This window comes from Schistocerca gregaria, chromosome 4, assembly GCF_023897955.1.
Source record: "Schistocerca gregaria isolate iqSchGreg1 chromosome 4, iqSchGreg1.2, whole genome shotgun sequence".
Classification (NCBI taxonomy): Eukaryota; Metazoa; Arthropoda; class Insecta; order Orthoptera; family Acrididae; genus Schistocerca; species Schistocerca gregaria.
In genome coordinates, this window is record NC_064923.1 from 545808949 (window position 1) to 545834619 (window position 25671).

The 25671-nt window shown below is 49.8% G+C and overlaps 14 non-coding genes across 14 annotated transcripts; all 14 read right to left on the reverse strand.

Annotated features, from left to right (window-relative positions):
* Window positions 1-2407: 2407 nt before the first annotated feature.
* Window positions 2408-2482, reverse strand: Trnas-cga (transfer RNA serine (anticodon CGA)). Its single transcript has one exon. It is a non-coding gene; the product is annotated as a tRNA-Ser (tRNA).
* An 825-nt stretch (window positions 2483-3307) lies between these two features.
* Trnas-cga (transfer RNA serine (anticodon CGA)) lies at window positions 3308-3382 on the reverse strand. Its single transcript has one exon. It is a non-coding gene; the product is annotated as a tRNA-Ser (tRNA).
* Window positions 3383-3607: 225 nt separating this feature from the next.
* On the reverse strand, window positions 3608-3682 carry Trnas-cga (transfer RNA serine (anticodon CGA)). The gene has a single exon. It is a non-coding gene; the product is annotated as a tRNA-Ser (tRNA).
* A 1125-nt stretch (window positions 3683-4807) lies between these two features.
* Window positions 4808-4882, reverse strand: Trnas-cga (transfer RNA serine (anticodon CGA)). The gene has a single exon. It is a non-coding gene; the product is annotated as a tRNA-Ser (tRNA).
* A 2023-nt stretch (window positions 4883-6905) lies between these two features.
* Trnas-cga (transfer RNA serine (anticodon CGA)) lies at window positions 6906-6980 on the reverse strand. Its single transcript has one exon. It is a non-coding gene; the product is annotated as a tRNA-Ser (tRNA).
* Window positions 6981-7505: 525 nt separating this feature from the next.
* On the reverse strand, window positions 7506-7580 carry Trnas-cga (transfer RNA serine (anticodon CGA)). Its single transcript has one exon. It is a non-coding gene; the product is annotated as a tRNA-Ser (tRNA).
* A 525-nt stretch (window positions 7581-8105) lies between these two features.
* Trnas-cga (transfer RNA serine (anticodon CGA)) lies at window positions 8106-8180 on the reverse strand. Its single transcript has one exon. It is a non-coding gene; the product is annotated as a tRNA-Ser (tRNA).
* Window positions 8181-12850: 4670 nt separating this feature from the next.
* On the reverse strand, window positions 12851-12925 carry Trnas-cga (transfer RNA serine (anticodon CGA)). The gene has a single exon. It is a non-coding gene; the product is annotated as a tRNA-Ser (tRNA).
* A 1972-nt stretch (window positions 12926-14897) lies between these two features.
* Window positions 14898-14972, reverse strand: Trnas-cga (transfer RNA serine (anticodon CGA)). Its single transcript has one exon. It is a non-coding gene; the product is annotated as a tRNA-Ser (tRNA).
* A 4864-nt stretch (window positions 14973-19836) lies between these two features.
* Window positions 19837-19911, reverse strand: Trnas-cga (transfer RNA serine (anticodon CGA)). Its single transcript has one exon. It is a non-coding gene; the product is annotated as a tRNA-Ser (tRNA).
* Window positions 19912-20736: 825 nt separating this feature from the next.
* Window positions 20737-20811, reverse strand: Trnas-cga (transfer RNA serine (anticodon CGA)). The gene has a single exon. It is a non-coding gene; the product is annotated as a tRNA-Ser (tRNA).
* A 525-nt stretch (window positions 20812-21336) lies between these two features.
* Window positions 21337-21411, reverse strand: Trnas-cga (transfer RNA serine (anticodon CGA)). The gene has a single exon. It is a non-coding gene; the product is annotated as a tRNA-Ser (tRNA).
* Window positions 21412-23682: 2271 nt separating this feature from the next.
* Trnas-cga (transfer RNA serine (anticodon CGA)) lies at window positions 23683-23757 on the reverse strand. The gene has a single exon. It is a non-coding gene; the product is annotated as a tRNA-Ser (tRNA).
* Window positions 23758-25432: 1675 nt separating this feature from the next.
* On the reverse strand, window positions 25433-25507 carry Trnas-uga (transfer RNA serine (anticodon UGA)). The gene has a single exon. It is a non-coding gene; the product is annotated as a tRNA-Ser (tRNA).
* Window positions 25508-25671: the final 164 nt, after the last annotated feature.

A 25671-nucleotide genomic window follows, 5' to 3' on the forward strand; every position in this document is an offset into this window, starting at 1 on the left:
AGAACATTTCAGATCTGAATAACCTAACAAAAGATACGCTAGATAAGGCCCTGGACTGGTTTGCAGCCAATAAGCTCCTATGCAACCCTGACAAAACACAACAACTTTTAATGGGAACATCAAATGAAGTAGGCAATAAGTCGGTAAAACTCTTAGGTATTCACATTGACTGAAAACTATATTGGGAGGAACATGTCAATCATGTATGTGAAAAATATCTCAGGTGGCATACCTTCTCTTGAAACTAAGGGAAGTAGTGAGCTTGGAGTACCTCAGGGTGACATACTTTGGGCTATTCCAGTCACATATTTCATATGGTCTGATTATATGGGGGCACTCCCCTCACATCAAAAACATATTGAAATTACAAAAAAAAAAGTCATACGTATAATATGTAAAAGAGGTCAGAGGGAGCACTGTCGTCCTCTTTTTTCCTGACTCAGAATACTTACAATTATAAATTTATACATCTATGTGTCTGTACTCTATACTAAAAATAATATTTCAGTATTTATTGCCAGAAGGGAAATACATGAACACAACACCAGGGCTAGTCGGTAATTTAGACAAACCGCGCCACAGATTAGCGAGAACAGGAAATCCCCACTCAAAATGTTCAATAAACTGCCAGTTCATGTTAAGTCTATGGATACAAATTCTTTTAAAATTAAGTGGTACAGCTGGCTGTCAGATCATCCTTTCTATGACATTAAAGAATTCTTGAGATGCCTGAGGAGAATGTAAGCATTTAAAAGTTGTCTGTAGTTAAACATATTATTTTGTGTTGTGGCTAATCGTGTGTAATTAAAAAGTTTATACTATAAATAATAAAATACCATATTACATTAGATTATAAGACAGCTTGATGCGTTAACTTTTAAAAGCTATCCTTTGTAATTTGGTACACTGCCATGCTTCAAATGTATTCTATATAATGTATTGACAGAAGTTTATTTTATTATTCTGTATGCACTAGTACATCTTGGATGACGAAGCCAATATCATTCTAAAATGATCTATGGTAAATAAAATTCTTGATTCTTGATCTCTATACTAATTGGATGGCCAACTTCGGCTGTCACAGCGTGCCGTCGTCTGTTAGCGCCACCATATTGCAGTCAGGCGAGAAACTGGATGTGATATTACAGCAAGACCACCTACAATAAATTGTAGGTGGTCTTGATTTCAGTTAGGAAGGTGGCACTCATTTCGTTTGCAAGTATTTACATTTTTGACGATAATACAACTAACTACGCTAACATTAATGCAACGAACTACCAATTTCGTTTTACACGCATGAACACTAAAGTCTACTGTAATATCGTAAATATAAAGTACCTAAAAGCGAAACAATGTTTCCCCCAGGCGTAAGGAACAGTTTTATTCAAGTACATAATGCACTTATCAGTGGCGACACCATCTTTGGCGTTGACAAATACGTAATGGCGTGAATTTGGATATCCACAACAATATGCTGAGTGTTGTCAGGCACTGTATGAAACAACCAAAATTACGTGTAACACTGACACACTGGCTAAGCAGGGATGGCTAGAGGGCAAATGTAAGGATGTAGAGGCTTATCTCACTAGGGGTAAGATAGATACTGCCTACAGGAAAATTAAAGATACCTTTGGAGATAAGAGAACCACTTGTATGAACATCAAGAGCTCAGATGGAAACCCAGTTCTAAGGAAAGAAGGGAAAGCAGAAAGGTGGAAGGAGTATATAGAGTGTCTATACAAGGGCGATGTACTTAAGGCCAATATTATGGAAATGGAAGAGGATGTAGATGAAGATAAAATGGGAGATATGCTACTGCGTGAAGAGTTTGACAGAGCACTGAAAGAGTCGAAACAATCAGTTTAGTAAGTCATGGCTGCAAAATACTAATGCGAATTCTTTACCGAATGGAAAAACTGATAGAAGCCAATCTTGGGGAAGATCAGTTTGGATTCCGTAGAAATATTGGAACACGTGAGCCAATACTGACCCTACGGCTTATCTTAGAAGCTAGGTTAAGGAAAGGCAAACCTACATTTCTAGCATTTATAGACTTAGAGAAAGCTTTTGACAATGTTGACTGGAATAGTATCTTTCTAATTCTAAAGGTGGCAGGGGTAAAATACAGGGAGCGGAGGCTATTTACAATTTGCACAGAAACCAGATGGCAGTTATAAGAGTCGAGGGGCATGAAAGGGAAACAGTGGTTGGAAGGGAGTGAGACAAGGCTGTAGCTTATCCCCGATGTTATTCAATCTGTATATTGAGCAAGCAGTAAAGGAAACATAAGAAAAATTCAGAGTAGGTACTAAAATCCATGGAGAAGAAATAAAAACTTTGAGAATGAGATTTTCACTCTGCAGCGGAGTGTGCGCTGATATGAAACTTCCTAGCAGATTAAAACTGTGTGCCCGACCGAGACTCGAACTCGGGACCTTTGCCTTTCGCGGGCAAGTGCTCTACCAACTGAGCTACCGAAGCACGACTCACGTCCGGTACTCACAGCTTTACTTCTGCCAGTATCCGTCTCCTACCTTCCAAACTTTACAGAAGCTCTTCTGCGAAACTTGCAGAACTAGCACTCCTGAAAGAAAGGATATTGCGGAGACATGGCTTAGCCACAGCCTGGGGGATGTTTCCAGAATGAGATTTTCACTCTGCAGCGGAGTGTGCGCTGATATGAAACTTCCTGGCAGATTAAAACTGTGTGCCCGACCGAGACTCGAACTCGGGACCTTTGCCTTTCGCGGGCAAGTGCTCTACCAACTGAGCTACCGAAGAACGACTCACATCCGGTACACACAGCTTTACTTCTGCCAGTATCCGTCTCCTACCTTCCAAACTTTACAGAAGCTCTTCTGCGAACCTTGCAGAACTAGCACTCCTGAAAGAAAGGATATTGCGGAGACATGGCTTAGCCACAGCCTGGGGGATGTTTCCAGAATGAGATTTTCACTCTGCAGCGGAGTGTGCGCTGATATGAAACTTCCTCGCAGATTAAAACTGTGTGCCCAACCGAGACTCGAACTCGGGACCTTTGCCTTTCGCGGGCAAGTGCTCCACCAACTGAGCTACCGAAGCACGACTCACGTCCGGTACTCACAGCTTTACTTCTGCCAGTATCCGTCTCCTACCTTCCAAACTTTACAGAAGCTCTTCTGCGAACCTTGCAGAACTAGCACTCCTGAAAGAAAGGATATTGCGGAGACATGGCTTAGCCACAGCCTAGGGGATGTTTCCAGAATGAGATTTTCACTCTGCAATGGAGTGTGCGCTGATATGAAACTTCCTGGCAGATTAAAACTGTGTGCCCGACCGAGACTCGAACTCGGGACCTTTGCCTTTCGCGGGCAAGTGCTCTACCAACTGAGCTACCGAAGCACGACTCACGTCCGGTGCTCACAGCTTTACTTCTGCCAGTATCCGTCTCCTACCTTCCAAACTTTACAGAAGCTCTTCTGCGAAACTTGCAGAACTAGCACCCCTGAAAGAAAGGATATTGCGGAGACATGGCTTAGCCACAGCCTGGGGGATGTTTCCAGAATGAGATTTTCACTCTGCAGCGGAGTGTGCGCTGATATGAAACTTCCTGGCAGATTAAAAGTGTGTGCCCGACCGAGACTCGAACTCGGGACCTTTGCCTTTCGCGGGCAAGTGCTCTACCAACTGAGCTACCGAAGCACGACTCACGTCCGGTACTCACAGCCTTACTTCTGCCAGTATCCGTCTCCTACCTTCCAAACTTTACAGAAGCTCTTCCGTGAACCTTGCAGAACTAGCACTCCTGAAAGAAAGGATATTGCGGAGACATGGCTTAGCCACAGCCTGGGGGATGTTTCCAGAATGAGATTTTCACTCTGCAGCGGAGTGTGCGCTGATATGAAACTTCCTAGCAGATTAAAACTGTGTGCCCGACCGAGACTCGAACTCGGGACCTTTGCCTTTCGCGGGCAAGTGCTCTACCAACGGAGCTACCGAAGCACGACTCACGTCCGGTACTCACAGCTTTACTTCTGCCAGTATCCGTCTCCTACCTTCCAAACTTTACAGAAGCTCTTCCGCGAACCTTGCAGAGCTAGCACTCCTGAAAGAAAGGATATTGCGGAGACATGGCTTAGCCACAGCCTGGGGGATATTTCCAGAATGAGATTTTCACTCTGCAGCGGAGTGTGCGCTGATATGAAACTTCCTGGCAGATTAAAACTGTGTGCCCGACCGACACTCGAACTCGGGACCTTTGCCTTTCGCGGGCAAGTGCTCTACCAACTGAGCTACCGAAGCACGACTCACGTCTGGTACTCACAGCCTTACTTCTGCCAGTATCCGTCTCCTACCTTCCAAACTTTACAGAAGCTCTTCCGCGAACCTTGCAGAACTAGCACTCCTGAAAGAAAGGATATTGCGGAGACATGGCTTAGCCACAGCCTGGGGGATGTTTCCAGAATGAGTTTTTCACTCTGCAGCGGAGTGTGCGCTGATATGAAACTTCCTGGCAGATTAAAACTGTGTGCCCGACCGAGACTCGAACTCGGGACCTTTGCCGTTCGCGGGCAAGTGCTCTACCAACGGAGCTACCGAAGCACGACTCACGTCCGGTACTCACAGCTTTACTTCTGCCAGTATCCGTCTCCTACCTTCCAAACTTTACAGAAGCTCTTCCGCGAACCTTGCAGAGCTAGCACTCCTGAAAGAAAGGATATTGCGGAGACATGGCTTAGCCACAGCCTGGGGGATGTTTCCAGAATGAGATTTTCACTCTGCAGCGGAGTGTGCGCTGATATGAAACTTCCTGGCAGATTAAAACTGTGTGCCCGACCGAGACTCGAACTCGGGACCTTTGCCTTTCGCGGGCAAGTGCTCTACCAACTGAGCTACCGAAGCACGACTCACGTCCGGTACTCACAGCTTTACTTCTGCCAGTATCCGTCTCCTACCTTCCAAACTTTACAGAAGCTCTTCTGCGAAACTTGCAGAACTAGCACTCCTGAAAGAAAGGATATTGCGGAGACATGGCTTAGCCACAGCCTGGGGGATGTTTCCAGAATGAGATTTTCACTCTGCAGCGGAGTGTGCGCTGATATGAAACTTCCTGGCAGATTAAAACTGTGTGCCCAACCGAGACTCGAACTCGGGACCTTTGCCTTTCGCGGGCAAGTGCTCTACCAACTGAGCTACCGAAGCACGATTCACGTCCGGTACTCACAGCTTTACTTCTGCCAGTATCCGTCTCCTACCTTCGAAACTTTACAGAAGCTCTTCTGCGAACCTTGCAGAACTAGCACTCCTGAAAGAAAGGATATTGCGGAGACATGGCTTAGCCACAGCCTGGGGGATGTTTCCAGAATGAGATTTTCACTCTGCAGCGGAGTGTGCACTGATATGAAACTTCCTGGCAGATTAAAACTGTGTGCCCGACCGAGACTCGAACTCGGGACCTTTCCCTTTCGCGGGCAAGTGCTCTACCAACTGAGCTACCAAAGCACGACTCACGTCCGGTACTCACAGCTTTACTTCTGCCAGTATCCGTCTCCTACCTTCCAAACTTTACAGAAGCTCTTCTGCGAACCTTGCAGAACTAGCACTCCTGAAAGAAAGGATATTGCGGAGACATGGCTTAGCCACAGCCTGGGGTATGTTTCCAGAATGAGATTTTCACTCTGCAGCGGAGTGTGCGCTGATATGAAACTTCCTGGCAGATTAAAACTGTGTGCCCGACCGAGACTCGAACTCGGGCCTTTGCCTTTCGCGGGCAAGTGCTCTATCAGCTGAGCTACCAAAGCACGACTCACGTCCGGTACTCACAGCTTTACTTCTGCCAGTATCCGTCTCCTACCTTCCAAACTTTACAGAAGCTCTTCTGCGAACCTTGCAGAACTAGCACTCCTGAAAGAAAGGATATTCCGGAGACATGGCTTAGCCACAGCCTGGGGGATGTTTCCAGAATGAGATTTTCACTCTGCAGTGGAGTGTGCGCTGATATGAAACTTCGTGGCAGATTAAAACTGTGTGCCCGACCGAGACTCGAACTCGGGTCCTTTGCCTTTCGCGGGCAAGTGCTCTACCAGCTGAGCTACCGAAGCACGACTCACGTCCGGTACTCACAGCTTTACTTCTGCCAGTATCCGTCTCCTACCTTCCAAACTTTACAGAAGCTCTTCTGCGAACCTTGCAGAACTAGCACTCCTGAAAGAAAGGATATTGCGGAGACATGGCTTAGCCACAGCCTGGGGGATGTTTCCAGAATGAGATTTTCACTCTGCAGCGGAGTGTGCGCTGATATGAAACTTCCTGGCAGATTAAAACTGTGTGCCCGACCGAGACTCGAACTCGGGACCTTTGCGTTTCGCGGGCAAGTGCTCTACCAACTGAGCTACCGAAGAACGACTCACATCCGGTACTCACAGCTTTACTTCTGCCAGTATCCGTCTCCTACCTTCCAAACTTTACAGAAGCTCTTCTGCGAACCTTGCAGAACTAGCACTCCTGAAAGAAAGGATATTGCGGAGACATGGCTTAGCCACAGCCTGGGGATGTTTCCAGAATGAGATTTTCACTCTGCAGCGGAGTGTGCGCTGATATGGAACTTCCTGGCAGATTAAAACTGTGTGCCCGACCGAGACTCGAACTCGGGACCTTTGCCTTTCGCGGGCAAGTGCTCCACCAACTGAGCTACCGAAGCACGACTCACGTCCGGTACTCACAGCTTTACTTCTGCCAGTATCCGTCTCCTACCTTCCAAACTTTACAGAAGCTCTTCTGCGAACCTTGCAGGACTAGCACTCCTGAAAGAAAGGATATTGCGGAGACATGGCTTAGCCACAGCCTAGGGGATGTTTCCAGAATGAGATTTTCACTCTGCAATGGAGTGTGCGCTGATATGAAACTTCCTGGCAGATTAAAACTGTGTGCCCGACCGAGACTCGAACTCGGGACCTTTGCCTTTCGCGGGCAAGTGCTCTACCAACTGAGCTACCGAAGCACGACTCACGTCTGGTACTCACAGCCTTACTTCTGCCAGTATCCGTCTCCTACCTTCCAAACTTTACAGAAGCTCTTCCGCGAACCTTGCAGAACTAGCACTCCTGAAAGAAAGGATATTGCGGAGACATGGCTTAGCCACAGCCTGGGGGATGTTTCCAGAATGAGATTTTCACTCTGCAGCGGAGTGTGCGCTGATATGAAACTTCCTAGCAGATTAAAACTGTGTGCCCGACCGAGACTCGAACTCGGGACCTTTGCCTTTCGCGGGCAAGTGCTCTACCAACGGAGCTACCGAAGCACGACTCACGTCCGGTACTCACAGCTTTACTTCTGCCAGTATCCGTCTCCTACCTTCCAAACTTTACAGAAGCTCTTCCGTGAACCTTGCAGAGCTAGCACTCCTGAAAGAAAGGATATTGCGGAGACATGGCTTAGCCACAGCCTGGGGGATATTTCCAGAATGAGATTTTCACTCTGCAGCGGAGTGTGCGCTGATATGAAACTTCCTGGCAGATTAAAACTGTGTGCCCGACCGAGACTCGAACTCGGGACCTTTGCCTTTCGCGGGCAAGTGCTCTACCAACTGAGCTACCGAAGCACGACTCACGTCTGGTACTCACAGCCTTACTTCTGCCAGTATCCGTCTCCTACCTTCCAAACTTTACAGAAGCTCTTCCGCGAACCTTGCAGAACTAGCACTCCTGAAAGAAAGGATATTGCGGAGACATGGCTTAGCCACAGCCTGGGGGATGTTTCCAGAATGAGTTTTTCACTCTGCAGCGGAGTGTGCGCTGATATGAAACTTCCTAGCAGATTAAAACTGTGTGCCCGACCGAGACTCGAACTCGGGACCTTTGCCGTTCGCGGGCAAGTGCTCTACCAACGGAGCTACCGAAGCACGACTCACGTCCGGTACTCACAGCTTTACTTCTGCCAGTATCCGTCTCCTACCTTCCAAATTTTACAGAAGCTCTTCCGCGAACCTTGCAGAGCTAGCACTCCTGAAAGAAAGGATATTGCGGAGACATGGCTTAGCCACAGCCTGGGGGATGTTTCCAGAATGAGATTTTCACTCTGCAGCGGAGTGTGCGCTGATATGAAACTTCCTGGCAGATTAAAACTGTGTGCCCGACCGAGACTCGAACTCGGGACCTTTGCCTTTCGCGGGCAAGTGCTCTACCAACTGAGCTACCGAAGCACGACTCACGTCCGGTACTCACAGCTTTACTTCTGCCAGTATCCGTCTCCTACCTTCCAAACTTTACAGAAGCTCTTCTGCGAAACTTGCAGAACTAGCACTCCTGAAAGAAAGGATATTGCGGAGACATGGCTTAGCCACAGCCTGGGGGATGTTTCCAGAATGAGATTTTCACTCTGCAGCGGAGTGTGCGCTGATATGAAACTTCCTGGCAGATTAAAACTGTGTGCCCAACCGAGACTCGAACTCGGGACCTTTGCCTTTCGCGGGCAAGTGCTCTACCAACTGAGCTACCGAAGCACGACTCACGTCCGGTACTCACAGCTTTACTTCTGCCAGTATCCGTCTCCTACCTTCGAAACTTTACAGAAGCTCTTCTGCGAACCTTGCAGAACTAGCACTCCTGAAAGAAAGGATATTGCGGAGACATGGCTTAGCCACAGCCTGGGGGATGTTTCCAGAATGAGATTTTCACTCTGCAGCGGAGTGTGCGCTGATATGAAACTTCCTGGCAGATTAAAACTGTGTGCCCGACCGAGACTCGAACTCGGGACCTTTCCCTTTCGCGGGCAAGTGCTCTACCAACTGAGCTACCAAAGCACGACTCACGTCCGGTACTCACAGCTTTACTTCTGCCAGTATCCGTCTCCTACCTTCCAAACTTTACAGAAGCTCTTCTGCGAACCTTGCAGAACTAGCACTCCTGAAAGAAAGGATATTGCGGAGACATGGCTTAGCCACAGCCTGGGGTATGTTTCCAGAATGAGATGTTCACTCTGCAGCGGAGTGTGCGCTGATATGAAACTTCCTGGCAGATTAAAACTGTGTGCCCGACCGAGACTTGAACTCGGGACCTTTGCATTTCGCGGGCAAGTGCTCTACCAACTGAGCCTCCGAAGCACGACTCACGTCCGGTACTCACAGCTTTACTTCTGCCAGTATCCGTCTCCTACCTTCCAAACTTTACAGAAGCTCTTCTGCGAACCTTGCAGAACTAGCACTCCTGAAAGAAAGGATATAGCGGAGACATGGCTTAGCCACAGCCTGGGGGATGTTTCCAGAATGAGATTTTCACTCTGCAGCGGAGTGTGCGCTGATATGAAACTTCCTGGCAGATTAAAACTGTGTGCCCGACCGAGACTCGAACTCGGGCCTTTGCCTTTCGCGGGCAAGTGCTCTATCAGCTGAGCTACCAAAGCACGACTCACGTCCGGTACTCACAGCTTTACTTCTGCCAGTATCCGTCTCCTACCTTCCAAACTTTACAGAAGCTCTTCTGCGAACCTTGCAGAACTAGCACTCCTGAAAGAAAGGATATTCCGGAGACATGGCTTAGCCACAGCCTGGGGGATGTTTCCAGAATGAGATTTTCACTCTGCAGTGGAGTGTGCGCTGATATGAAACTTCGTGGCAGATTAAAACTGTGTGCCCGACCGAGACTCGAACTCGGGTCCTTTGCCTTTCGCGGGCAAGTGCTCTACCAGCTGAGCTACCGAAGCACGACTCACGTCCGGTACTCACAGCTTTACTTCTGCCAGTATCCGTCTCCTACCTTCCAAACTTTACAGAAGCTCTTCTGCGAACCTTGCAGAACTAGCACTCCTGAAAGAAAGGATATTGCGGAGACATGGCTTAGCCACAGCCTGGGGGATGTTTCCAGAATGAGATTTTCACTCTGCAGCGGAGTGTGCGCTGATATGAAACTTCCTGGCAGATTAAAACTGTGTGCCCGACGGAGACTCGAACTCGGGACCTTTGCCTTTCGCGGGCAAGTGCTCTACCAACTGAGCTACCGAAGCACGACTCACGTCCGGTACTCACAGCTTTACTTCTGCCAGTATCCGTCTCCTACCTTCCAAACTTTACAGAAGCTCTTCTGCGACCCTTGCAGAACTAGCACTCCTGAAAGAAAGGATATTGCGGAGATATGGCTTAGCCACAGCCTGGGGGTTGTTTCCAGAATGAGATTTTCACTCTGCAGCAGAGTGTGCGCTGATATGAAACTTCCTGGCAGATTAAAACTGTGTGCCCGACCGAGACTCGAACTCGGGACCTTTGCCTTTCGCGGGCAAGTGCTCCACCAACTGAGCTACCGAAGCACGTCTCACGTCCAGTACTCACAGCTTTACTTCTGCCAGTATCTGTCTCCTACCTTCCAAACTTTACAGAAGCTCTTCTGTGAACCTTGCAGAACTAGCACTCCTGAAAGAAAGGATATTGCGGAGACATGGCTTAGCCACAGCCTGGGGGATGTTTCCAGAATGAGATTTTCACTCTGCAGCGGAGTGTGCGCTGATATGAAACTTCCTGGCAGATTAAAACTGTGTGCCTGACCGAGACTCGAACTCGGGACCTTTGCCATTCGCAGGCAATTGCTCTACCAACTGAGCTACCTAAGCACGACTCACGTCCGGTACTCACAGCTTTACTTCTGCCAGTATCCGTCTCCTACCTTCCAAACTTTACAGAAGCTCTTCTGCGAACCTTGCAGAACTAGCACTCCTGAAAGAAAGGATATTGCGGAGACATGGCTTAGCCACAGCCTGGGGGATGTTTCCAGAATGAGATTTTCACTCTGCAGCGGAGTGTGCGCTGATATGAAACTTCCTGGCAGATTAAAACTGTGTGCCCGACCGAGACTCGAACTCGGGACCATTGCCTTTCCGCAGTGGTTAGCACACTGGACTCGCATTCGGGAGGACGACGGTTGAATCCCGTCTCCGGCCATTCTGATTTAGGTTTTCCGTGATTTCCCTAAATCGTTGCAGGCAAATGCCGGGATGGTCCCTTTGAAAGGGCACGGCCGATTTCCTTCCCAATCCTTCCCTAACCCGAGCTTGCGCTCCGTCTCTAATGACTTCGTCGTCGACGGGACGTTAAACACTAACCACCACCACCACCATTGCCTTTCGCGGGCAAGTGCTCTACCAACTGAGCTACCGAAGCACGACTCACGTCCGGTACTCACAGCTTTACTTCTGCCAGTATCCGTCTCCTACCTTCCAAACTTTACAGAAGCTCTTCTGCGAAACTTGCAGAACTAGCACTCCTGAAAGAGAGGATATTGCGGAGACATGGCTTAGCCACAGCCTGGGGGATGTTTCCAGAATGAGATTTTCACTCTGCAGCGGAGTGTGCGCTGATATGAAACTTCCTGGCAGATTAAAACTGTGTGCCCGACCGAGACTCGAACTCGGGACCTTTGCCTTTCGCAGGCAAGTGCTCTACCAACTGAGCCTCCGAAGCACGACTCACGTCCGGTACTCACAGCTTTACTTCTGCCAGTATCCGTCTCCTTCCTTCCAAACTTTACAGAAGCTCTTCTGCGAACCTTGCAGAACTAGCACTCCTGAAAGAAAGGATATTGCGGAGACATGGCTTAGCCACAGCCTGGGGGATGTTTCCAGAATGAGATTTTCAATCTGTAGCAGAGTGTGCGCTGATATGAAACTTCCTGGCAGATTAAAACGGTGTGCCCGACCTTGACTCGAACTCGGGACCTTTGCCTTTCACGGGCAAGTGCTCTACCAACTGAGCTACCGAAGCACGACTCACGTCCGGTACTCACAGCTTTACTTCTGCCAGTATCCGTCTCCTACCTTCCAAACTTTACAGAAGCTCTTCTGCGAACCTTGCAGAACTGGCACTCCTGAAAGAAAGGATATTGCGGAGATATGGCTTAGCCACAGCCTGGGGGATGTTTCCAGAATGAGATTTACACTCTGCAGCAGAGTGTGCGCTGATATGAAACTTCCTGGCAGATTAAAACTGTGTGCCCAACCGAGACTCGAACTCAGGACCTTTGCCTTTCGCGGGCAAGTGCTCTACCAACTGAGCTACCGAAGCACGACTCACGTCCGGTACTCACAGCTTTACTTCTGCCAGTATCCGTCTCCTACCTTCCAAACTTTACAGAAGCTCTTCTGCGAACCTTGCAGAACTAGCACTCCTGAAAGAAAGGATATTGCGGAGACATGGCTTAGCCACAGCCTGGGGGATGTTTCCAGAATGAGATTTATACTCTGCAGCGGAGTGTGCGCTGATATGAAACTTCCTGGCAGATTAAAACTGTGTGCCCGACCGAGACTCGAACTCGGGCCTTTGCCTTTCGCGGGCAAGTGCTCTATCAGCTGAGCTACCAAAGCACGACTCACGTCCGGTACTCACAGCTTTACTTCTGCCAGTATCCGTCTCCTACCTTCCAAACTTTACAGAAGCTCTTCTGCGAACCTTGCAGAACTAGCACTCCTGAAAGAAAGGATATTGCGGAGACATGGCTTAGCCACAGCCTGGGGGATGTTTCCAGAATGAGATTTTCACTCTGCAGCGGAGTGTGCGCTGATATGAAACTTCCTGGCAGATTAAAACTGTGTGCCCGACCGAGACTCGAACTCTGGTCCTTTGCCTTTCGCGGGCAAGTGCTCTACCAGCTGAGCTACCGAAGCACGACTCACGTCCGGTACTCACAGCTTTACTTCGGCCAGTATCCGTCTCCTACCTTCCAAACTTTACAGAAGCTCTTCTGCGAAACTTGCAGAACTAGCACTCCTGAAAGAAAGGATATTGCGGAGACATGGCTTAGCCACAGCCTGGGGGATGTTTCCAGAATGAGATTTTCACTCTACAGCGGAGTGCGCGCTGATATGAAACTTCCTGGCAGATTAAAACTGTGTGCCCGACCGAGACTCGAACTCGGGACCTTTGCCTTTCGCGGGCAAGTGCTCTACCAACTGAGCTACCGAAGCACGACTCACGTCCGGTACTCACAGCTTTACTTCTGCCAGTATCCGTCTCCTACCTTCCAAACTTTACAGAAGCTCTTCTGTGAACCTTGCAGAACTAGCACTCCTGAAAGAAAGGATATTGCGGAGACATGGCTTAGCCACAGCCTGGGGGATGTTTCCAGAATGAGATTTTCACTCTGCAGCGGAGTGTGCGCTGATATGAAACTTCCTGGCAGATTAAAACTGTGTGCCCGACCGAGACTCGAACTCGGGACCTTTGCCTTTCGCAGGCAAGTGCTCTACCAACTGAGCTACCGAAGCACGACTCACGTCCGGTACTCACAGCTTTACTTCTGCCAGTATCCGTCTCCTACCTTCCAAACTTTAGAGAAGCTCTTCCGCGAACCTTGCAGAACTAGCACTCCTGAAAGAAAGGATATTGCGGAGACATGGCTTAGCCACAGCCTGGGGGATGTTTCCAGAATGAGATTTTCACTCTGCAGCGGAGTGTGCGCTGATATGAAACTTCCTGGCAGATTAAAACTGTGTGCCCAACCGAGACTCGAACTCGGGACCATTGCCTTTCCGCAGTGGTTAGCACACTGGACTCGCATTCGGGAGGACGACGGTTCAATCCCGTCTCCGGCCATTCTGATTTAGGTTTTCCGTGATTTCCCTAAATCGTTTCAGGAAAATGCCGGGATGGTCCCTTTGAAAGGGCACGGCCGATTTCCTTCCCAATCCTTCCCTAACCCGAGCTTGCGCTAAGTCTCTAATGACCTCGTCGTCGACGGGACGTAAAACACTAACCACGACCACCAACAATGCCTTTCGCGGGCAAGTGCTCTACCAACTGAGCTACCGAAGCACGACTCACGTCCGGTACTCACAGCTTTACTTCTGCCAGTATCCGTCTCCTTCCTTCCAAACTTTACAGAAGCTCTTCTGCGAACCTTGCAGAACTAGCACTCCTGAAAGAAAGGATATTGCGGAGACATGGCTTAGCCACAGCCTGGGGGATGTTTCCAGAATGAGATTTTCACTCTGCAGCGGAGTGTGCGCTGATATGAAACTTCCTGGCAGATTAAAACTTTGTGTCCGACCGAGACTCGAACTCGGGATCTTTGTCATTCGCGGGCAAGTGCTCTACCAACTGAGCTACCGAAGCACGACTCACGTCCGGTACTCACAGCTTTACTTCTGCCAGTATCCGTCTCCTACCTTACAAACCTTACAGAAGCTCTTCTGCGAAACTTGCAGAACTAGCACTCCTGAAAGAAAGGATATTGCGGAGACATGGCTTAGCCACAGCCTGGGGGATGTTTCCAGAATGAGATTTTTACTCTGCAGCGGAGTGTGCGCTGATATGAAACTTCCTGGCAGATTAAAACTGTGTGCCTGACCGAGACTCGAACTCGGGACCTTTGCCTTTCGCGGGCAAGTGCTCTACCAACTGAGCTACCGAAGCACGACTCACGTCCGGTACTCACAGCTTTACTTCTGCCAGTATCCGTCTCCTTTCTTCCAAACTTTACAGAAGCTCTTCTGCGAACCTTGCAGAACTAGCACTCCTGAAAGAGAGGATATTGCGGAGACATGGCTTAGCCACAGCCTGGGGGATGTTTCCAGAATGAGATTTTCACTCTGCAGCGGAGTGTGCGCTGATATGAAACTTCCTGTCAGATTAAAACTGTGTGCCCGACCGAGACTCGAACTCGGGACCTTTGCCTTTCGCAGGCAAGTGCTCTACCAACTGAGCCTCCGAAGCACGACTCACGTCCGGTACTCACAGCTTTACTTCTGCCAGTATCCGTCTCCTACCTTCCAAACTTTACAGAAGCTCTTCTGCGAAACTTGCAGAACTAGCACTCCTGAAAGAAAGGATATTGCGGAGACATGGCTTAGCCACAGCCTGGGGGATGTTTCCAGAATGAGATTTTCAATCTGCAGCAGAGTGTGCGCTGATATGAAACTTCCTGGCAGATTAAAACTGTGTGCCCGACCGAGACTCGAACTCGGGACCTTTGCCTTTCGCGGGCAAGTGCTCTACCAACTGAGCTACCGAAGCACGACTCACGTCCGGTACTCACAGCTTTACTTCTGCCAGTATCCGTCTCCTTCCTTCCAAACTTTACAGAAGCTCTTCTGCGAAACTTGCAGAACTAGCACTCCTGAAAGAAAGGATATTGCGGAGACATGGCTTAGTCACAGCCTGGGGGATGTTTCCAGAATGAGATTTTCACTCTGCAGCGGAGTGTGCGCTGATATGAAACTTCCTGGCAGATTAAAACTGTGTGCCCGATCGAGACTCGAACTCGGGACCTTTGCCTTTCGCGGGCAAGTGCTCTACCAACTGAGCTACCGACGCACGATTCATGTCCGGTACTCACAGCTTTACTTCTGCCAGTATCCGTCTCCTACCTTCCAAACTTTACACAAGCTCTTCCGCGAACCTTGCAGAACTAGCACTCCTGAAAGAAAGGATATTGCGGAGACATGGCTTAGCCACAGCCTGGGGGATGTTTCCGGAATGAGATTTTCACTCTGCAGCGGAGTGTGCGCTGATATGAAACTTCCTGGCAGATTAAAACTGTGTGCCCAGCCGAGACTCGAACTCAGGACCTTTGCCTTTCGCGGGCAAGTGCTCTACCAACTGAGCTACCGAAGCACGACTCACGTCCGGTACTCACAGCTTTACTTCTGCCAGTATCCGTCTCCTACCTTCCAAACTTTACAGAAGCTCTTCCGCGAACCTTGCAGAACTAGCACTCCTGAAAGAAAGGATATTGCGGAGATATGGCTTAGCCACAGCCTGGGGGATGTTTCCAGAATGAGATTTTCACTCTGCAGCGGAGTGTGCGCTGATATGAAACTTCCTGGCAGATTAAAACTGTGTGCCCGACCGAGACTCGAACTCGGGACCTTTGCCTTTCGCAGGCAAGTGCTCTACCAACTGAGCTTCCGAAGCACGACTCACGTCCGGTACTCACAGCTTTACTTCTGCCAGTATGTGTCTCCTACCTTCCAAACTTTACAGAAGCTCTTCCGCGAACCTTGCAGAACTAGCACTCCTGAAAGAAAGGATATTGCGGAGACATGGCTTAGCCACAGCCTGGGGGATGTTTCCAGAATGAGATTTTCACTCTGCAGCGGTGTGTGCTCTGATATGAAACTTCCTGGCAGATTAAACTGTGTGCCCGACCGAGACTCGAACTCGGGACCATTACCTTTCCGCAGTGGTTAGCACACTGGACTCGCATTCGGGAGGACGACGGTTCAATCCCGTCCCCGGCCATTCTGATTTAGGTTTTCCGTGATTTCCCTAAATCGTTTCAGGAAAATGCCGGGATGGTCCCTTTGAAAGGGCACGGCCGATTTCCTTCCCAATCCTTCCCTAACCCGAGCTTGCGCTCCGTCTCTAATGACCTCGTCGTCGACGGGACGTTAAACACTAACCACGACCACCACCAATGCCTTTCGCGGGCAAGTGCTCTACCAACTGAGCTACCGAAGCACGACTCACGTCCGGTACTCACAGCTTTACTTCTGCCAGTATCCGTCTCCTTCCTTCCAAACTTTACAGAAACTCTTCTGCGAACCTTGCAGAACTAGCACTCCTGAAAGAAAGGATATTGCGGAGACATGGCTTAGCCACAGCCTGGGGGATGTTTCCAGAATGAGATTTTCACTCTGCAGCGGAGTGTGCCCTGATATGAAACTTCCTGGCAGATTAAAACTGTGTGCCCGACCGAGACTCGAACTCGGGACCATTGCCTTTCCGCAGTGGTTAGCACACTGGACTCGCATTCGGGAGGACGACGGTTCAATCCCGTCTCCGGCCATTCTGATTTAGGTTTTCCGTGATTTCCCTAAATCGTTTCAGGCAAATGCCGGGATGGTCCCTTTGAAAGGGCACGGCCGATTTCCTTCCCAATCCTTCCCTAACCCGAGCTTGCGCTCCGTCTCTAATGACCTCGTCGTCGACGGGACGTTAAACACTAACCACCACCACCACCATTGCCTTTCGCGGGCAAGTGCTCTACCAACTGAGCTACCGAAGCACGACTCACGTCCGGTACTCACAGCTTTACTTCTGCCAGTATCCGTCTCCTACCTTCCAAACTTTACAGAAGCTCTTCTGCGAAACTTGCAGAACTAGCACTCCTGAAAGAAAGGATATTGCGGAGACATGGCTTAGCCACAGCCTGGGGGATGTTTCCAGAATGAGATTTATACTCTGCAGCGGAGTGTGCGCTGATATGAAACTTCCTGGCAGATTAAAACTGTGTGCCCGACCGAGACTCGAACTCGGGCCTTTGCCTTTCGCGGGCAAGTGCTCTATCAGCTGAGCTACCAAAGCACGACTCACGTCCGGTACTCACAGCTTTACTTCTGCCAGTATCCGTCTCCTACCTTCCAAACTTTACAGAAGCTCTTCTGCGAACCTTGCAGAACTAGCACTCCTGAAAGAAAGGATATTGCGGAGACATGGCTTAGCCACAGCCTGGGGGATGTTTCCAGAATGAGATTTTCACTCTGCAGCGGAGTGTGCGCTGATATGAAACTTCCTGGCAGATTAAAACTGTGTGCCCGACCGAGACTCGAACTCTGGTCCTTTGCCTTTCGCGGGCAAGTGCTCTACCAGCTGACCTACCGAAGCACGACTCACGTCCGGTACTCACAGCTTTACTTCTGCCAGTATCCGTCTCCTACCTTCCAAACTTTACAGAAGCTCTTCTGCGAAACTTGCAGAACTAGCACTCCTGAAAGAAAGGATATTGCGGAGACATGGCTTAGCCACAGCCTGGGGGATGTTTCCAGAATGAGATTTTCACTCTACAGCGGAGTGCGCGCTGATATGAAACTTCCTGGCAGATTAAAACTGTGTGCCCGACGGAGACTCGAACTCGGGACCTTTGCCTTTCGCGGGCAAGTGCTCTACCAACTGAGCTACCGAAGCACGACACACGGCCGGTACTCACAGCTTTACTTCTGCCAGTATCCGTCTCCTACCTTCCAAACTTTACAGAAGCTCTTCTGTGAACCTTGCAGAACTAGCACTCCTGAAAGAAAGGATATTGCGGAGACATGGCTTAGCCACAGCCTGGGGGATGTTTCAAGAATGAGATTTTCACTCTGCAGCGGAGTGTGCGCTGATATGAAACTTCCTGGCAGATTAAAACTGTGTGCCCGACCGAGACTCAAACTCGGGACCTTTGCCTTTCGCAGGCAAGTGCTCTACCAACTGAGCCACCGAAGCACGACTCACGTCCGGTACTCACAGCTTTACTTCTGCCAGTATCCGTCTCCTACCTTCCAAACTTTACAGAAGCTCTTCCGCGAACCTTGCAGAACTAGCACTCCTGAAAGAAAGGATATTGCGGAGACATGGCTTAGCCACAGCCTGGGGGATGTTTCCAGAATGAGATTTTCACTCTGCAGCGGAGTGTGCGCTGATATGAAACTTCCTGGCAGATTAAAACTGTGTGCCCGACCGAGACTCGAACTCGGGACCATTGCCTTTCCGCAGTGGTTAGCACACTGGACTCGCATTCGGGAGGACGACGGTTCAATCCCGTCTCCGGCCATTCTGATTTAGGTTTTCCGTGATTTCCCTAAATCGTTTCAGGAAAATGCCGGGATGGTCCCTTTGAAAGGGCACGGCCGATTTCCTTCCCAATCCTTCCCTAACCCGAGCTTGCGCTAAGTCTCTAATGACCTCGTCGTCGACGGGACGTTAAACACTAACCACGACCACCAACAATGCCTTTCGCGGGCAAGTGCTCTACCAACTGAGCTACCGAAGCACGACTCACGTCCGGTACTCACAGCTTTACTTCTGCCAGTATCCGTCTCCTTCCTTCCAAACTTTACAGAAGCTCTTCTGCGAACCTTGCAGAACTAGCACTCCTGAAAGAAAGGATATTGCGGAGACATGGCTTAGCCACAGCCTGGGAGATGTTTCCAGAATGAGATTTTCACTCTGCAGCAGAGTGTGCGCTGATATGAAACTTCCTGGCAGATTAAAACTTTGTGTCCGACCGAGACTCGAACTCGGGATCTTTGTCATTCGCGGGCAAGTGCTCTACCAACTGTGCTACCGAAGCACGACTCACGTCCGGTACTCACAGCTTTACTTCTGCCAGTATCCGTCTCCTACCTTACAAACTTTACAGAAGCTCTTCTGCGAAACTTGCAGAACTAGCACTCCTGAAAGAAAGGATATTGCGGAGACATGGCTTAGCCACAGCCTGGGGGATGTTTCCAGAATGAGATTTTTACTCTGCAGCGGAGTGTGCGCTGATATGAAACTTCCTGGCAGATTAAAACTGTGTGCCTGACCGAGACTCGAACTCGGGACCTTTGCCTTTCGCGGGCAAGTGCTCTACCAACTGAGCTACCGAAGCACGACTCACGTCCGGTACTCACAGCTTTACTTCTGCCAGTATCCGTCTCCTTTCTTCCAAACTTTACAGAAGCTCTTCTGCGAACCTTGCAGAACTAGCACTCCTGAAAGAGAGGATATTGCGGAGACATGGCTTAGCCACATCCTGGGGGATGTTTCCAGAATGAGATTTTCACTCTGCAGCGGAGTGTGCGCTGATATGAAACTTCCTGGCAGATTAAAACTGTGTGCCCGACCGAGACTCGAACTCGGGACCTTTGCCTTTCGCAGGCAAGTGCTCTACCAACTGAGCCTCCGAAGCACGACTCACGTCCGGTACTCACAGCTTTACTTCTGCCAGTATCCGTCTCCTTCCTTCCAAACTTTACAGAAGCTCTTCTGCGAAACTTGCAGAACTAGCACTCCTGAAAGAAAGGATATTGCGGAGACATGGCTTAGCCACAGCCTGGGGGATGTTTCCAGAATGAGATTTTCAATCTGCAGCAGAGTGTGCGCTGATATGAAACTTCCTGCCAGATTAAAACGGTGTGCCCGACCGAGACTCGAACTCGGGACCTTTGCCTTTCGCGGGCAAGTGCTCTACCAACTGAGCTACCGAAGCACGACTCACGTCCGGTATTCACAGCTTTACTTCTGCCAGTATCCGTCTCCTATCTTCCAAACTTTACAGAAGCTCTTCTGCGAACCTTGCAGAACTAGCACTCCTGAAAGAAAGGATATTGCGGAGACATGCCTTAGCCACAGCCTGGGGGATGTTTCCAGAATGAGATTTTTACTCTGCAGCGGAGTGTGCGCTGATATGAAACCTTCTGGCAGATTAAAACTGTGTGCCCGACCGAGACTCGAACTCAGGACCTTTGCCTTTCGCGGGCAAGTGCTCTACCAACTGAGCTACCGAAGCACGACTCACGTCCGGTACTCACAGCTGTACTTCTGCCAGTATCCGTCTCCTACCTTCCAAACTTTACAGAAGCTCTTCCGCGAACCTTGCAGAACTAGCACTCCTGAAAGAAAGGATATTGCGGAGATATGGCTTAGCCACAGCCTGGGGGATGTTTCCAGAGTGAGATTTTCACTCTGCAGCGGAGTGTGCGCTGATATGAAACTTCCTGGCAGATTAAAACTGTGTGCCCGACCGAGACTCGAACTCGGTACCTTTGCCTTTCATGGGTAAGTGCTCCACATACTGAGCTACCGAAGCACGACTCACGTCCGGTACTCACAGCTTTACTTCTGCCAGTATCCGTCTCCTACCTTCCAAACTTTACAGAAGCTCTTCCGCGAACCTTGCAGAACTAGCACTCCTGAAAGAAAGGATATTGCGGAGACATGGCTTAGCCACAGCCTGGGGGATGTTTCCAGAATGAGATTTTCACTCTGCAGCGGAGTGTGCGCTGATATGAAACTTCCTGGCAGATTAAAACTGTGTGCCCGACCGAGACTCGAACTCGGGACCTTTGCCTTTCGCGGGCAAGTGCTCTACCAACTGAGCTACCGAAGCACGACTCACGTCCGGTACTCACAGCTTTATTTCTGCCAGTATCCGTCTCCTTCCTTCCAAACTTTACAGAAGCTCTTCTGCGAAACTTGCAGAACTAGCACTCCTGAAAGAAAGGATATTGCGGAGACATGGCTTAGTCACAGCCTGGGGGATGTTTCCAGAATGAGATTTTCACTCTGCAGCGGAGTGTGCGCTGATATGAAACTTCCTGGCAGATTAAAACTGTGTGCCCGATCGAGACTCGAACTCGGGACCTTTGCCTTTCGCGGGCAAGTGCTCTACCAACTGAGCTACCGACGCACGATTCATGTCCGGTACTCACAGCTTTACTTCTGCCAGTATCCGTCTCCTACCTTCCAAACTTTACACAAGCTCTTCCGCGAACCTTGCAGAACTAGCACTCCTGAAAGAAAGGATATTGCGGAGACATGGCTTAGCCACAGCCTGGGGGATGTTTCCGGAATGAGATTTTCACTCTGCAGCGGAGTGTGCGCTGATATGAAACTTCCTGGCAGATTAAAACTGTGTGCCCGACCGAGACTCGAACTCGGGACCTTTGCCTTTCGCGGGCAAGTGCTCTACCAACTGAGCTACCGAAGCACGACTCACGTCCGGTACTCACAGCTTTACTTCTGCCAGTATCCGTATCCTACCTTCCAAACTTTACAGAAGCTCTTCCGCGAACCTTGCAGAACTAGCACTCCTGAAAGAAAGGATATTGCGGAGACATGGCTTAGCCACAGCCTGGGGGATGTTTCCAGAATGAGATTTTCACTCTGCAGCGGAGTGTGCGCTGATATGAAACTTCCTGGCAGATTAAAACTGTGTGCCCAACCGAGACTTCAACTCGGGACCTTTGCCTTTCGCGGGCAAGTGCTCTACCAACTAAGCTACCGAAGCACGACTCACGTCCGGTACTCACAGCTTTACTTCTGCCAGTATCTGTCTCCTATCTTCCAAACTTTACAGAAGCTCTTCTGCGAACCTTGCAGAACTAGCACTCCTGAAAGAAAGGATATTGCGGAGACATGGCTTAGCCACAGCCTGGGGGATGTTTCCAGAATGAGATTTTCACTCTGCAGCGGAGTGTGCCCTGATATGAAACTTCCTGGCAGATTAAAACTGTGTGCCCGACCGAGACTCGAACTCGGGACCATTGCCTTTCCTCAGTGGTTAGCACACTGGACTCGCATTCGGGAGGACGACGGTTCAATCCCGTCTCCGGCCATTCTGATTTAGGTTTTCCGTGATTTCCCTAAATCGTTTCAGGCAAATGCCGGGATGGTCCCTTTGAAAGGGCACGGCCGATTTCCTTCCCAATCCTTCCCTAACCCGAGCTTGCGCTCCGTCTCTAATGACCTCGTCGTCGACGGGACGTTAAACACTAACCACCACCACCACCATTGCCTTTCGCGGGCAAGTGCTCTACCAACTGTGCTACCGAAGCACGACTCACGTCCGGTACTCACAGCTTTACTTCTGCCAGTATCCGTCTCCTACCTTACAAACTTTACAGAAGCTCTTCTGCGAAACTTGCAGAACTAGCACTCCTGAAAGAAAGGATATTGCGGAGACATGGCTTAGCCACAGCCTGGGGATGTTTCCAGAATGAGATTTTCACTCTGCAGCGGAGTGTGCGCTGATATGAAACTTCCTGGCAGATTAAAACTGTGTGCCTGACCGAGACTCGAACTCGGGACCTTTGCCTTTCGCGGGCAAGTGCTCTACCAACTGAGCTACCGAAGCACGACTCACGTCCGGTACTCACAGCTTTACTTCTGCCAGTATCCGTCTCCTTCCTTCCAAACTTTACAGAAGCTCTTCTGCGAACCTTGCAGAACCAGCACTCCTGAAAGGAAGGATATTGCGGAGACATGGCTTAGCCACAGCCTGGGGGATGTTTCCAGAATGAGATTTTCACTCTGCAGCGGAGTGTGCGCTGATATGAAACTTAGTGGCAGATTAAAACTGTGTGCCCGACCGAGACTCGAACTCGGGACCTTTGCCTTTCGCAGGCAAGTGCTCTACCAACTGAGCCTCCGAAGCACGACTCACGTCCGGTACTCACAGCTTTACTTCTGCCAGTATCCGTCTCCTTCCTTCCAAACTTTACAGAAGCTCTTCTGCGAACCTTGCAGAACTAGCACTCCTGAAAGAAAGGATATTGTGGAGATATGGCTTAGCCACAGCCTGGGGGATGTTTCCAGAATGAGATTTACACTCTGCAGCAGAGTGTGCGCTGATATGAAACTTCCTGGCAGATTAAAACTGTGTGCCCAACCGAGACTCGAACTCAGGACCTTTGCCTTTCGCGGGCAAGTGCTCTACCAACTGAGATACCGAAGCACGACTCACGTCCGGTACTCACAGCTGTACTTCTGCCAGTATCCGTCTCCTACCTTCCAAACTTTACAGAAGCTCTTCTGCGAACCTTGCAGAACTAGCACTCCTGAAAGAAAGGATATTGCGGAGACACGGCTTAGCCACAGCCTGGTGGATGTTTCCGGAATGAGATTTTCACTCTGCAGCGGAGTGTGCGCTGATATGAAACTTCCTGGCAGATTAAAACTGTGTGTCCAACCGAGACTCGAACTCGGGACCGTTGCCTTTCGCGGGCAAGTGCTCTACCAACTGAGCTAGTGAAGCACGACTCACGTCCGGTACTCACAGCTTTACTTCTGCCAGTATCCGTCTCCTACCTTCCAAACTTTACAGAAGCTCTTCTGCGAAACTTGCAGAACTAGCACTCCTGAAAGAAAGGATATTGCGGAGACATGGCTTAGCCACAGCCTGGGGGATGTTTCCAGAATGAGATTTTCACTCTGCAGCGGAGTGTGCGCTGATATGAAACTTCCTGGCAGATTAAAACTGTGTGCCCGACCGAGACTCGAACTCGGGACCTTTGCCTTTCGCGGGCAAGTGCTCTACCAACTGAGCTACCGAAGCACGACTCACGTCCGGTTCTCACAGCTTTACTTCTGCCAGTATCCATCTCCTAAATTCGAAACTTTACAGAAGCTCTTCTGTGAACCTTGCAGAACTAGCACTCCTGAAAGAAAGGATATTGCGGAGACATGGCTTAGCCACAGCCTGGGGGATGTTTCCAGAATGAGATTTTCACTCTGCAGCGGAGTGTGCGCTGATATGAAACTTCCTGGCAGATTAAAACTGTGTGCCCGACCGAGACTCGAACTCGGGACCTTTGCCTTTCGCAGGCAAGTGCTCTACCAACTGAGCTACCGAAGCACGACTCACGTCCGGTACTCTCAGCTTTACTTCTGCCAGTATCCGTCTCCTACCTTCCAAACTTTACAGAAGCTCTTCCGCGAACCTTGCAGAACTAGCACTCCTGAAAGAAATGATATTGCGGAGACATGGCTTAGCCACAGCCTGGGGGATGTTTCCAGAATGAGATTTTCACTCTGCAGCGGAGTGTGCGCTGATATGAAACTTCCTGGCAGATTAAAACTGTGTGCCCGACCGAGACTCGAACTCGGGACCATTGCCTTTCCGCAGTGGTTAGCACACTGGACTCGCATTCGGGAGGACGACGGTTCAATCCCGTCTCCGGCCATTCTGATTTAGGTTTTCCGTGATTTCCCTAAATCGTTTCAGGAAAATGCCGGGATGGTCCCTTTGAAAGGGCACGGCCGATTTCCTTCCCAATCCTTCCCTAACCCGAGCTTGCGCTCCGTCTCTAATGACCTCGTCGTCGACGGGACGTTAAACACTAACCACCACCACCACCACCATTGCCTTTCGCGGGCAAGTGCTCTACCAACTGAGCTACCGAAGCACGACTCACGTCCGGTACTCACAGCTTTACTTCTGCCAGTATCCGTCTCCTTCCTTCCAAACTTTACAGAAGCTCTTCTGCGAACCTTGCAGAACTAGCACTCCTGAAAGAAAGGATATTGCGGAGACATGGCTTAGCCACAGCCTGGGGGATGTTTCCAGAATGAGATTTTCACTCTGCAGCGGAGTGTGCGCTGATATGAAACTTCCTGGCAGATTAAAACTGTGTGTCCGACCGAGACTCGAACTCGGGACCTTTGTCATTCGCGGGCAAGTGCTCTACCAACTGAGCTACCGAAGCACGACTCACGTCCGGTACTCACAGCTTTACTTCTGCCAGTATCCATCTCCTGCCTTCCAAACTTTAAAGAAGCTCTTCTGCGAACCTTGCAGAACTAGCACTCCTGAAAGAGAAAATATTGCGGAGACATGGCTTAGCCACAGCCTGGGGGATGTTTCCAGAATGAGATTTTCACTCTGCAGCGGAGTGTGCGCTGATATGAAACTTCCTGGCAGATTAAAACTGTGTGCCCGACCGAGACTCGAACTCGGGACCTTTGCCTTTCGCAGGCAAGTGCTCTACCAACTGAGCCTCCGAAGCACGACTCACGTCCGGTACTCACAGCTTTACTTCTGCCAGTATCCGTCTCCTTCCTTCCAAACTTTACAGAAGCTCTTCTGCGAAACTTGCAGAACTAGCACTCCTGAAAGAAAGGATATTGCGGAGACATGGCTTAGCCACAGCCTGGGGGATGTTTCCAGAATGAGATTTTCACTCTGCAGCAGAGTGTGTTCTGATATGAAACTTCCTGGCAGATTAAAACGGTGTGCCCGACCGAGACTCGAACTCGGGACCTTTGCCTTTCACGGGCAAGTGCTCTACCAACTGAGCTACCGAAGCACGACTCACGTCCGGTACTCACAGCTTTACTTCTGCCAGTATCCGTCTCCTACCTTCCAAACTTTACAGAAGCTCTTCTGCGAACCTTGCAGAACTAGCACTCCTGAAAGAAAGGATATTGCGGAGATATGGCTTAGCCACAGCCTGGGGGATGTTTCCAGAATG